Raw genomic sequence first — 13,850 nt, 5'->3', positions numbered from 1 at the left:
CTAAATGGGCAATTCCGCAATTGTTTTCATCAGCCGGACCTTTGCTCTTCTTCCAGGGATTATTGATTTAAAGAAAACCTAAAGTAGACTATCTTTGAAGTCTTTCACACACAAGATAAAGAAAAATAAGAATTGGAATATGTGTAAAGGTTCCACCTCCATACGTGGTGGAGGAGACATGATACCTGAGTCCTGGGACAAGGATAGGGATATTCCTGGAGGAGTATATGTGATTGCGTGTAAGATAACTAGATAATTTTACTAATATTAAAGGAAAAAGGAAGTAAGACTATTCTATAAAAGAAAAAGGGGGGAACGACCTAATAAATGCATATTCGCAAGGGTATGCAACAGTTTGCATGCTGCTTTCAAGTGCTTGAAATGTATTCTTGGTTCGACATGATTGGAATGCTGTTTTATAGTATCATAGTATTACCTTGGGAAGGTGCATTTATCCAATGGTTTGGTGGGTGGGCGGATTCCGGAGGGCTAATTGTTGGCCGAAAATTTGAACCCAATTTTATGTTGTAGGAAAATGGGATTCCGATCTACGGAGCGGGAGAACAACTTGGGATCGAGGGATTTGTGTAGATTATAATACACTCACCTGAGGGGAGCGCACTGACGTCTGTGCTCGATCATAACTGAGAAAAAAACGTTAATGACCTTGAACCAAGGGTGAATTAGAGAACTCCCACCAGTTGACCCTGGAAAGTTGAGTTCAAAGTTAGTCTGATGACTTTGATTGATAAGTTTGACCGGTAAGCAAAGGTTCTTCGGGGCTAAGGGGATCCATATGAGAGAAATTCAATGTTATCACCCCCTTGAGTTGGCATCAAAGAGCAGGAGGAGTCATGTCTTGGTGTCGGTCTCAAGCGGGAGGGATGTCGGAGATCATGATGTATCCATTTGGAGATGGTACAGTTGGTGGTCCCCGGGCATGGCCCTCACAATTCATCTAGTTCCATGGGTGGTTGATCTAGCCAAATTTATTTGATTGGAGTCGACTCCAGAGTCAAGCTTCCATCATTCAGTTCTCTGACTCGTTCCCATAGATGGTTTGACCAATCTTCATCAACTAGGGGGATTCCATCTAGCCCTTTCTCACTGTCTAGAACTATCATTTTAGGTCTTTCAATTCTTGCTAAATATTTTCTCGGATCCTTAACATCCTTCCTTTTCCCAGTTTTTGAATTGGTCTCAATTTCTTCTAGTTTTTCTACGATTTCCAATTTTGGCTTTTGTTTCTCCAACATTGATTGCATGATTTGCACTAAGCTTCTTTAAGCTTTGAGCTTGGCAGCTTCTATGTTAGGTGTGGGTAGTTCTTTAATTTTATTTCCAATGTTAGTCGTGCTTTCAACCCCGCTTAGAAAGCTTCCAAGGTTGCATTGATTGGTTTGTATATTTTGTCTAACAACATGGATCCTCCCGATCTTGGTTTATACTCTTTAAATTTTGATTTCATTGACCAATTCATTTTCTCAACTAATTTTTTGAACTTTCTCTTTGATTTAAATTTGTTATTTTTGTCTTCTAAAATCGTATCGTTTGTGTCGCTCTTTTTTGGAATCTTTTGAAGGTTTGCTGGGTGTATCTAACCTGTTTGCATTGTTTTGTCTTTTTTTTTTGGGTGCCCTAGTACCTACCCAAATTGGAACAGTGGGTTCACCCTCTAATGGGCTACTTAGCATGACTTGAACTATGTTAATGGCTGCCTTCCCTTTGTTAGCTGGATTCCTAGGATATGATGGGGCCCGGAGCTAGGGTGGATGATGCCTTGCTGCCATGGCGAGAAGGGTGGTGCAGAACAAGAGCGAGAGCGAGAGAGCGAGAGAGAGAGAGAGAGAGAGAGAGAGAGAGAGAGGAGAGAGAGAGAGAGAGAGAGAGAGAGAGAGAGAGAGAGAGAGAGAGAGAGAGAGAGAGAGAGAGAGAGAGAGAAGTTGACACAGCAAGAGAACACAAAAAAAACACACGCTATGTATATTATTGAGAGATCTTTTGTTTACAAAAGCTTAATATAAAAAGGTAGCCATGCCATGCAAACTTAGCTCTAACTGAATCTTACCTGCATGTTACAAGCAATGTTCCCATAGGCAGATACCACTGAACCCGGGCTTGAATACCCAAAAACCCCCCCTCAAGCCCAAACCACGGAAGATAATATCCAAAGGCTCTGTAGGCTAACACATTAGATACCTACTTATGACCTAACTTGGATGATTATTGAGTGCTTCTTCTCATTATGTTTGGGTAGGTTCACCGCCTACCCAAACCCTAGTCCATTGATGCTTGAAGAGAAGCAAGGTCCACCACTTGTCCATGCTATGCTTCCTTAAAACGCATAGAGAGTAAATTCCATAACTTCTCCAAGCTTGAAGAGAAGTAAGGTCCACCATTTGCAAGAGACAATATTATTCAAGATATAAACTTACAGGTTAAACATGTAATCCCTAGCTTAGACAAGTGGTGGAGCTTTGTTTCTCTCCATGTTCAAAGTGAGCCTAGCTTGGACAAGCGACTTTCCATGTACGAATGGAGTCTAGCTTGGACACATGGTGGAGATTTCTACTAAAGAAAATAGGCTACACAAATGGTGGATCTTTTGGTATTTTCTCATGCCTAGTTTATACATCTGGTACACCTTGCATCTCTAAAGGTTGAGAAAGTGGTGGCCCTTTGGATTTAACCACACATTATTTAAGTAGCCTAACTTGGACAAGCGGCATATCTTTGCCTCCATCCATGTTTCAACGTAGCCTCGATTGGACAAGTGGGTTTTCAGGTTCTAATGGAGCCTAGCTTGGACACATGGTGGGGCTTGCTTCTACCTTATATTTCAATAGAACTAGCTTGGACAAGTGGTGGAGCTTGGAACAAAACCCCCCATGTACAACATACCATGGATTTTCCAAATGGTGAGAAATATTACTGTAGCTTGGAGGTAGCTTGAACAAGTGGTGGGCCTTGTAATAAAATTCTCCATGTACAAACACATCAAGGGTTTCCCAATTGGTGAGAAACAATATCATTTATGGTTGTCCCTAGCTTCAACAAGTGGTGGAGTTTTTCTTATGCTAATGTTTCAAGGGATCCTAGCTTAAACAAGTGGTTTCCCATGTTTCAATGTTGCCTAGCTTGGACACATGGTGGAGCTTTCTTCTATACCATGTTTCAATAGAGTTAGCTTGGACAAGTAGTGGAGCTTGGAGTAGAATTCTCCATCGAGAAAGTTAGAATCTATCAAAAACCAATTAAGCTCTTTTGGAGCCTAGATTAGATAAGTGGTGGACCTTCAAAAATTTATGATTGAGTTAGAGATTAGCTTAGACAAGTGAAAAGCATTCAAATGAACACTTGAGTTTCCTACTTAGATAATTTATTTATACGAATGGAAGCTAATATCCAAAGGCTCTATAGGCTAACACATTAGATACCTACTTATAGCCTAACTTTGATGATTAGTGTGTGCATATTCTCATTATGTTTTGGTAGGTTCACCACCTCCCTAAACCCTAGGAAGCAAGGTCCACCACTTGTCCAAGCTATGCTTCCTTAAAACACATAGAGAGTAATTTCGATAACTTCTCCAAGCTTGAAGAGAAGTAAGGTCCACCATTTTGTCCAAGCTATGCTTCCTTAACACTAGAATGGTAACCTAACAGGACATAAAAGTGTCCTTTCAGGGTTTTGGGAAAAAATTCCAAAACCATAGTAGATCCACTCATTTTGAAAAATCCTTTCATGAGCTTATAGTTCAATAACTACTACATATGGAAAAAATAAGAAACTTGTAATTTTTCTCATCCCTTGGTCACTACAAGCCTCCAATGTTGATGGACCAATGCATTTTGCCCAAAACAACAATTTCTTTTGGTTGATTGCATATAAATAAGAGTGGGGATTTTTGTAGGACATGAGATAAAATGCCTCGTTAACTTCAACGGGTTGGTGACCAAAACATATGGTTGCTTTTACCTCACTAATTTTTTTTTGGGCAAAAAAAATAGGTACAAAAAAGTTGCATTTTTGCCATTCTACTACGACCTATCATCAAAGTTTCTATAGTCACGCTCAATACAGATACTATATACATGTTTTATTAGTTCCCTTTGGGCCTTTGGATTCAAAAGGAGCCATGGAGCATGTCATAAGGATAATGGATCTCTTACAATTGGAACCTTGGGGGCAATGATAAAGTGCTAAATACAGCAAACATGAAAAAACTGGGTTTAGCATTATGACCTCTAGAAACCCATAGAAACTACTCAATATCTAGCCAAGTTTGTAGTCTATGATTAGATATGGTTAGTACCTACAAAATACACACAATTGTCCTAAGAAACTAGCAATATTGAGAAAGTTATACTTGCTACTCTAAAATGTATGGTATTCTTCAGCAATCAAAAAAATCAACCATCATCATATACTATGCTATATAGCATATTAGGTCCCCCAAAACTCAAGGAAGATTAGCTTTATGTTATACATTACACTTACACAATGAAAATTGAATTTGGATATCAAGAAAGCCACTAAAAAAATCATAAAAGTGCTAATTTTGGCCAAAAAATAGGATTATGCAATTCTTGTAAATTGGTCATAACTTTCAATTTTAACACTTAGCTCTCCCTACAAGCATCAAAACATGTTGAGAACTATGAAGGCCTAACCTCTAGCCATCTAAACCTCACAAACATGAAGTTTAGAGTGGTATAGTTGCCCAAAATTGAAAAAAAACAAAAAACAGAACCGGTTTTTTCACACAATTTAGGTTCAAAAATGTTGTGCAAGAGTAAGGTTAATGGTGAGATCGATACTCAAAAAAAAATGCTAAGGCTCATAAGGCAACTTTGTGGATATATAGCACCTAGAAATTTATTTTCATACTCTTCAAATAATTCAAGCAAAATGGTCACTTAGCAGGACACAAAAGTGTCCAAGGACATAAAAGTGTCCTGTTACCATTCTAGTGTTAAAACACATAGAGAGTAAATTCCACCACTTCTCCAAGGTTTTTACTATGAATAACTCCAAGATACACTTTTTCAAACTATAATCTCTAATAAAATGGCTAAGCGACTAATATACAAGGTCCCCCACTTATTGAATCTTGTCTCCAATGATTATAGAGAGGAGAATGGTCTACGAGATATTGTATCTTGTTTCCATTGGATCATAGAGAGGAAAAAGGTCCACCACCTATTCAAGAAAAGCTTCATTGAAACATAGAGAGAAGCAAAAATCCACCATCTATCTCAACTAGTTTTAAAAAAACCATTCAACAAGGTCCATTACTTTTCTAGTAATCCACTCTACCTTGTATCATGAAGAGGTCCGTTTCAAAGTCTAGCACTTGTCAAGCTAGGCTCTAATGGAGAGTGGAGAGAAGCGAGAGCTACCACTTGTGCATGTTAAGCCCTATCAAAGCATAGAGAGAAGAAAGGTCCACCACTTGTCCAAGCTATAAGAAATACCACTTGATATAAGGTCCCACACCTATGCTATTTTATAGAATGGATAGTGTTGTTTTCTATCATTTGCTCAACTTATGATATGTTGTAGTATGGGGGTTTAAATTTCAATGTCCATCATTATCTAAGTTGGGATCCATTGACACATGGATGGAAGAAAATTCTACCACTTATCCTATCATAAATGGAAACCGAGAGGAGATCCACCACTTGGGTTTCACATGTGGTGGCATTGTATCAATAGGTTATGCCTAGCTTGGACAAGTTATGCATTTATTCTCTTCATGATAAAAGTAAGCCTAGCTTGGATAATTGGTGCACCTTGATTCTTTCCATGCTACAACCATGGACAAGCACTGGTCCTTCAAAACAAAGTACCCATGAAACAAACAATCATAAGTCTGCAAAAAAGTGGTGGACCTTGAAATCCATAGCTGATTTACCCACATGGGCTCTAGCACGGATAATGGGTGATGTTTTTGTCATCATTGTTTAATGAATCCTAGATTAGAGCTAATTCTGCAATCCACACGTCAAGCTCTTTCTATAGATATATGCTACATAATATGGTTTTCTCCGCTAGATTTTAAATTTTATTTTGGAGGGAAACTTTGAATTCAAATAAACTAGCCCTTTTACCTGTTTGAATTCAAAAATTGTCCTTTGATTACTTTCTTAATACTAAAGGTTTGAATTCATTAATTTTCCAAATAAAGAGGCCCTCCTAGACCCCATTCTCTTCCTAATGACTCTGTCTTAGCCTAAAGATTAAGTGGTACAGTCTAGAATCTTATAGCCTTGCTGGATCAGACTCATAATTACATATGTACTTTATTTGTGAACTAATAAAATACAAAAGCTTGCGGCTATAATTGTCCAGATTGAGTAGAAAATAAAATATTACATCATTTGGTTAATTATAGAGCATCTTTGTTGGTTGGGTTGCTAACAGGTGCAAAATCACCCAATGTGGGAAAAACATCTCATGAGTGCTTCAAAGGAATTGAGAGGACACACCGTTTATCCACTGACAAGGACAAGGCCATGGGATGTTTTCACTTACATGCAAAATAATTGACCTACATGGTTGAACTATCCATATCTACCAAAATCAAGAGCAAGTCTAGCAACTTAGGCATATATATGAAAGAGAAATTATATAGCGTGGTGTTAGCAACAAGCTAACAAAGTGCCCCATTTTTGAGCCCAATATTGTAACTTCACTAATTTTTGATATAAAACCCCGTCATGTATGAAGTTCTAATTTCAATTATTTGTACAAAAATATGAAGTCGATAGATAGGGTTGTGAGCTTCTAGCTTGTAATTACCCCTATGTTATCTCTAGTCCCTTCCTACCTAGATTTGAGTCTATCTAACATTTTCAAAACCTTGGCTAAAGTATAAAATCCAATGTTTGTAAAAAAACCTTATGAGGTTTTTGGATAATAAGGGTACGTGCAGTCTTTAGCTCTATGTACTCTCCTACAATCTTCTGTCACTCATACCTCCCTCACAGATTTTTTGTTTGGAGCGCCACCTATTCCATTGTGTTTGCAGGTGAAAGTTGTACACAACATTGTAAATTTATTGTGATGCTTCCATAACTGTCATAGATAATCCTCTTCTTAGTCTATTCATAACTCAAGTTTTAAGAATCCATATTACATTTTAAGCGTAGAAGAGGTATTAGAGCAACATTGCTAAGATATTGAGTGCATCTTGAGGCAAAAAAAGTAGGTCAAAATAACCTTGTAGATGATGCAAGTGGTTGAAACATAGATTTGAGAGCCTAGGCACGTGTGTTTAGGCTCTTTCTACTTGACCTATACGTTTGGTAACGATCGGACTTTGTTTGCTTGTGAATAGTGAAGGTTTTCTTGTGGATGTTACGATGTCTAATATACAATTGTGTTGCATTGAGTATTTTTCCAAGAGATTAACAACCTCTTGTAGCCTCCATGCACTAGTTGTGTTGAATCTATCCCACGGTATGAAATTTATGTATGCAGTTCTCAATATCCCTTCATGAGTAAGATAGAGTGAGGCTTGAAAACCCTAGAACTTACGTTTGATGCCGTTGCTGGGGATGATGTGAATTAAACTAGAGAAAACCTTAGTAATTAGATATGATTTTCCAGCATTTCCTCTAGGTTTACCTAGAGAAAAACACCATATTTAGAAATTGCATCATTGAGGAGTGTCCTCTTGAGCTATGTAGAGGTGTCTTCGGAGTAGTCGTACTTACTGAGGATCTTGTAGGCATAGATTGGTTGACAAGTTAGGCTATGTCGAGTTTGAAAGTTGACACTCATTTCATAAGGAAAAAACAAGGAAAATCAGTGTTTGTGGACACTTTTCACTACTATGTTGCTGATTTGACTAGGAGTAGTTTAAGTAGATACCAAGGTGAATTTTTGACCTATCTTACTCTCTAAATTGTCAATTAGTGAGTTGCTTCATGAATGTGAGGTCCCCAACCCTAGAAGATTGGGACGACTTGATAGATGGCCTTCATTCTCAAGTTTTGTTGACGACACCCTACTCCATTTCCACGAAGCAGAGATACGAGCAACAGAAGAGAGGAAGTCCTCTATCCATAGTGATCGTGGTTGTAAGAGTCATATGCCACATGTCAGGTTGATAAATCAAGGATTCAAATGGAAACTATTTTCTATAACATAAAGATGAAATCCCATTGAAATATTTAGAATCCATAAACAACGCCTTTTTCCCCACGTTTAAGAGGCAAGGCCGTCATTCATAAACCCTAAATATGATATGAGACATAGTGCAAACTAACTAGTAATCTTGTGAAAAGCACCCGACTAATCGGGTCTATAGCTTTTAGGGGCACATATATTTGGGACTTCTCGAATTTTGGCACAATGAGTCTCTAATTTCGCTTCTCTTAATAAGAGGGAGTGGAGAGTTTCTTGACTAATCGAGGCCACCCATCCTTGATTGGCAACCTGAGCCAACCCCCACTTTCCACCCCACACTCGCATTAGCTTGTTTTCTAATTACTACCATACTCTTCTACATATACAAACAATGTTCCTTAACTAATTCCAGACACAGGTTCTTTTATACAGCCCTTCAAACAATACCAAAAAAATTCAAACAAGGCCTAATGAAGACAGTCCTATATTTCAACAAAAAGAACTTTTTAATTTTTTATGACTTTGTCGCTACCTGCGGACTTTCTCTGTCCAACCAATAGAGCCTTTGTAAAGGATTTATTCTCTAACCACGAATTGCACAACCTTCCCATCTCGCTAACCGCGAGGCATCCCGCTAACCACGAGACATCTTGCTACCCGTCAGGCATCTTGCTAACCGCAAGACATCTTGCTACCCGCGAGGTATCCCACTAACCACGAGGAACAAAAGAGAGCGGATAACCTTATCTTAATCTCGACTAACCGCGGAATCATCTCGCTAACCGCGAGGCACAAAAGATATTCTTCCAATAATTCTTCTCTTTAAATGATTCTTTAAACATGATTAACTAACTCTTCATATCAATCAGTATCAACTTATCAAACAATAACAATTTATCAAGCAATAACAATTTAACAAACAGTGATAATTTATCAAACAATTCTTTCACTAATCTATAAAAACATATGTTTGTTTCTTGTGATAGAATCACGTTTTTTGTATGGTTTGAGGGGTTCCCTATGCTTGACTTCCCAGATCAACATGAATAACAATGCAGAATTATAAATTTGTCTTACGGATTAGCGACATGTTCAATTACCTCCCGTGCTTGAGGTTGAATGATTGCACATTTTTTGGAGTCGATATCTCCGCTTGAGTTATGATTGGTGTAGATGATACCTTCTGTTGCACCTTTCTTGGAGGTGGCACGACATGAACATCCTTCAAGCTTCGAGTCACTCGCTTCGGGGCCATCATATTGCAAAAGAGAAGGGACAAAAAGAGAAAGAGAACTCAAGAATTTGAGGGACAGCATGCCGATGGTAGAGAGGGAGATGGAGATGGAGATGGGGTGAGGGTGAGAGGTTGAGCAAGAGAGGGTAACTCTGACGTCATGGCAATAGAGGTTCTGCTTCTAAACTTCTATGTGTGTGTCTTGAAAGTGACGAAAGAGGGGTCTTTATATAGGCTCTCAAGAGCCAAAAGCATAAGCTAAGAATAGCAAAAATTAGAAAGATAATTTCACGCATGTTCGCTGCTCTATTATTATTTATTTATTATTAGAAGAAGCTTGAATTCCAAGAAAAGAACTCTAAACTCGACTCTCTCTCTCTTCTTTTCTAAAAATACTCCTCCAAATACTTCTTCTACTTTTTCTCTTCTAAAAATACTCTTCCTTTTCTCTCTCTTTCCTAATACTCCTTCTTTCTTAAGGGTCAACTATTATCTTTAGAAATAGACTTGAGGCTTAAGTTTTTCCATCAACCTATTGTTTTCCAAGTGAATAAAGATCATAATTAATAATTCAAGAGTCCGATTTTTGATCTAATCGTTCCGTTGAAATGCTTTATGATTTAACAAAATTCAAACCTTAAATACTTTTGGAAGGTTAATGAAACACTCTTATTGAAAAATATTGGGTACAATACAATCACCCCAAGTTAGGGATTCGAGATGTCCTTATCTCGAGGAAAAGTGAGGGTACTCCTACTCTTAATACTAGCTGACCATCATTATGTCCAAAAGGGTGGCGTCCTTAGTTTGCTTCACTTGCTATTGCTGCTGCATTACGCAATTGTGGACAAGTGTTCCGATAATGTCTCAACTCTCCACATTCAAAGCATCGAACATTCAAGCATGGAGGATCTTGCACATTAGCAGCATAAGCTCCTTGTGGTTGTGAATCTCTGAAGCTTTGATTCTGTTCAATTCTTCTTGTAATCCCTTGTTCTTTCATTAAAGGTTTAACTCATAGTAAAGCATCTTGTACAGTGGTAGGTTTCAGGGATTCCAATCGCGAGCTAATTGGTTCTCTTAAACCTTGACAAAAGCGAGCTACCTACTGCTCTATGGTCATTGACGGTACGTAACGTCTAAGCCTTAAAAACTTTGAGTAGTATCCTTCCAAGGATAAACTGTATTGTTTCAAGCTAAAGAATTCATTCATCTTCATTGCTTCATGGACAGGAGGTAAGTATCTTTCCTTCACTGCTTGTTTGATTTCAAACCAACTCTGATAGTTCTCATTTGTTTGAGCAACAATTTCTTTTCTGAATTTCCATGTAAATAGCATCGTTTTGAGGGTTTTTCAACGTAGAAGTGATTTGAGGATTCCCCTGAGTGTACATCAATGTTTATAATAACTCAAATGAATAGGGTATTTTCCAAACTTAATCTTATGCAGTCTACTAAAAGCTCAATTGACTTAACCAATCATTACTTATCCAATTCATTAAAACTCAATCACATGACTTAACCAATCTTGACTTATCCAGTCCATCAAAACTCAATCACATGACTTAACTAGTTTGCCTTGATTGCTTCACTATTAGTGGTGTGGATTTTACCGCATCCCATAGCTCGTGATGATGGCTCCATAGCATCTCTCCTTGAAGATTTTGCCAAAAGCTCTATGACCTCCCATCACAAATGAGATTTTGCATGAAAAGATGTATGAATGTAAACATTTTCACATTATAATAAAAACGAAACGAGATGCATTTCGTGCATTTACGATGCTTGTGCCCATAAAAAAAGAAAAAACCATACATATGTATGGTGTGGAGTTGGCACCGTTCTCCACATTTATAATAATATCATAGGGAGCGTGCCCCTCCCCCGCCACTTTTATCCCCTTCAGTGTTGAAGGGGGACTTATGCTTCTCCTCAAATGTTAGAGGGACTTTCTTATTGTAAAAATAATACTGCTTTACAAGGAAGAACTCATTACCAATGTTTTATGAAGACATGTATCATTCCACGTTGCCTTGCCGTGGCGTATTGTCAACGTGTCCCTTTGTTGGGCATCACAAAAATTCTTCAGCCTTTGTCACCCTCATCTACAATGTTTTAAATAAAAATGATGTTAATTTATTGTTTTAATGTATACATGATTTAATCTAAGTACTTTTGAGATCACATAAAGGAAATCAAAATACGGAATATAAGTGTACCTTTGGTATCGGTCGTGTGGATGAACGCACAATCTTGGATGGAGCCGCTTGTAGACCTTCCTTACATTCTTCCGCCACATTTCCACCAGTATACATTCTACCATCGTCGCCCATTCTGCTAGAGCCAAAATAAGAAAATCAATTTCTGCTTCAGCATCTGCAATTGCTTGATGCAAGGGAGCCTTGGAATGGCTTGCTTGGTCAACTTTCTTTCGAGCTATAGCAACATCTTGTCTCTCTCTCCATCTCTTTCTCCAACTTCACCCCATATGTACTGTCAACTAGGCAATCAAAAACCTTAAATATGTGGACATGATAGCAAGTAGTAAGCAGAACTAACGAGGGCCTTACTGGAGTCGTAACAGCATACTTGTTGCATACGCATGTCTGTCAGATCATTCTACACTGGCAGTGGACCTAAACGACATTCAACACGAGGAAACAAAAGAGGAAACCTACAGCTCATGTAGCAGAGAGCCACACGTGGTATGAACGGGAATCTCCACGAAGTTCGTGGTATTCACTAAGTTAGAGCCAAATGAGCTGCTATCAAAATTCTCTAAGTGATTGAAGCACTGGTAATGTTTAGCAAAGGAGTTAGCTAGCTACAAGAAGAAGAGTGATGGTCTTGTCCTTCTCTTACTGATAATCTCAGATGCGTGCAAGACAAAATTATAGTTGATTGAATGGTGAGAGATACACTCACTTTGCATCTGCTGAAAACAGTCTAGAGATTTTTGTCCCTATTCATGTTGCGCATATCCCGTAATCAGTGCGTTCCAAGAGACGACATTCCAGACAAGAAGCAGCTCAAGCACTTTTTTATGTTTTCTGAAGCGTACTACATTTGACATACATATCGACCAAGGGAGTGCCAACCACGACCTCTATTTTCAAAAGCCGTTGACGAACAAAAAAATTGTGAATTTTTGTGCCATATCAACATCTTACGTAGAGCCACATGCCTTCAGGATGCATGTGTAGGTGATTGCATGTGGACAAAGGCCCTCACTATGCATCTGCTAAAAATCGCCTAGAGCTTTCTAGCCAGACATTGTTGTGTGTATCCCGCAATAAGTGCATTCCAAGCGATGCTGTTCCAAACAAAAAGCTCCTCAAGCACTATTTGTGCTCTCTCAAGTGCACCACATTTGGCATACACATCGACCAAGGGAGTGTCAGCATGACATCTCAAGCTCCATGAACGTTTGCAGCCCTGGCGCTTAAAAACCCACCTCAATATAGTAAACAACCAGCTTTAGAAAACCTGAAGCGCCTTTGGGATGCAAAATAAAGAGGACACTTGTCATAAGGAGGGAAATGTAAGCCTTTCCCCCTCTGTCTCTAAGACTTATTAGCAGGCCGAAAAATAGGCCTAAGGCTAATTTAGTGTAGGGAGAGGTCGAGAACTTTGTGACTTTGACTTTAGAGAAAGAAAGACCCATGTAGGCTAGGACTCCGGACAAGTCAAGGGCTATGTTTGCGGGAATACTGTCAAGGTGAGAAACATTGGGTTTTTTCTCTCTCTCTCTCTCTCTCTCTCTCTCTCTCTCTCTCTCTCTCTGTCTCTCTCTCTCTCTCTCTCTCTCTCTCTCTCTCTCTCTCTCTCTCTCTCTCTCTCTCCACACACACAATTCTATTGCCAATTTTTGTTGTCGACGATGAATATTCTACAAGGGTTTTGTGTCCACAGAGAAGCGGAAAATCCACTGACAAGCCCAGGGAAGAGGCTCTGTTTGCTACACAGGAAGAGCTTAATGAGGAGTCAAATGCGACAAGGTTTTTTGATCGGACTAAAAGCCTGTGCTTAGAAGAAGGATTTGCATCAAGTCATTAGTATACACACTGAGCTTCGTAAGAGTGGGTTACTTTAGAAAGACTAATATTTAGGGAACACGTTGATGAGTGTGTATGCCAAATGTGGTGCCCTGACCAAAGCACGAGAAGTTCTTGATGGGCTTCCGGTCCAGGATGTCATCACTTGGAACGCATTGATTGCAGGATATGCCCAACATGGATGTGGCAAGGAAGCTTTGTGTTGTTTTCATCTGATGCGAAGGGAAGGTCTCTCCCCCGATGCAATCACCTATGCTTGCACCTTGAAGGCGTGTAGCCTGATGCAAGATCTTCACATGGGTGAGAGAATTCACAAAATGAGATTGTTAGTCAGGGGCTCTTGGAGAGAGTTGTTGTGCTTCCCGGAGCTTTCGTTGATATGTATGCCCTTGCGAAAGCACCAAAAGTTCTTGATGGGCTTCCTG

The sequence above is a fragment of the Adiantum capillus-veneris genome, unplaced genomic scaffold (assembly GCF_014529385.1).
Source record: "Adiantum capillus-veneris isolate H3 unplaced genomic scaffold, ASM1452938v2 Hic_scaffold_296, whole genome shotgun sequence".
Lineage (NCBI taxonomy): Eukaryota > Viridiplantae > Streptophyta > Polypodiopsida > Polypodiales > Pteridaceae > Adiantum > Adiantum capillus-veneris.
The sequence above is the reverse complement of the archived record's forward strand: the minus strand, read 5'-3'. Positions refer to the sequence as shown.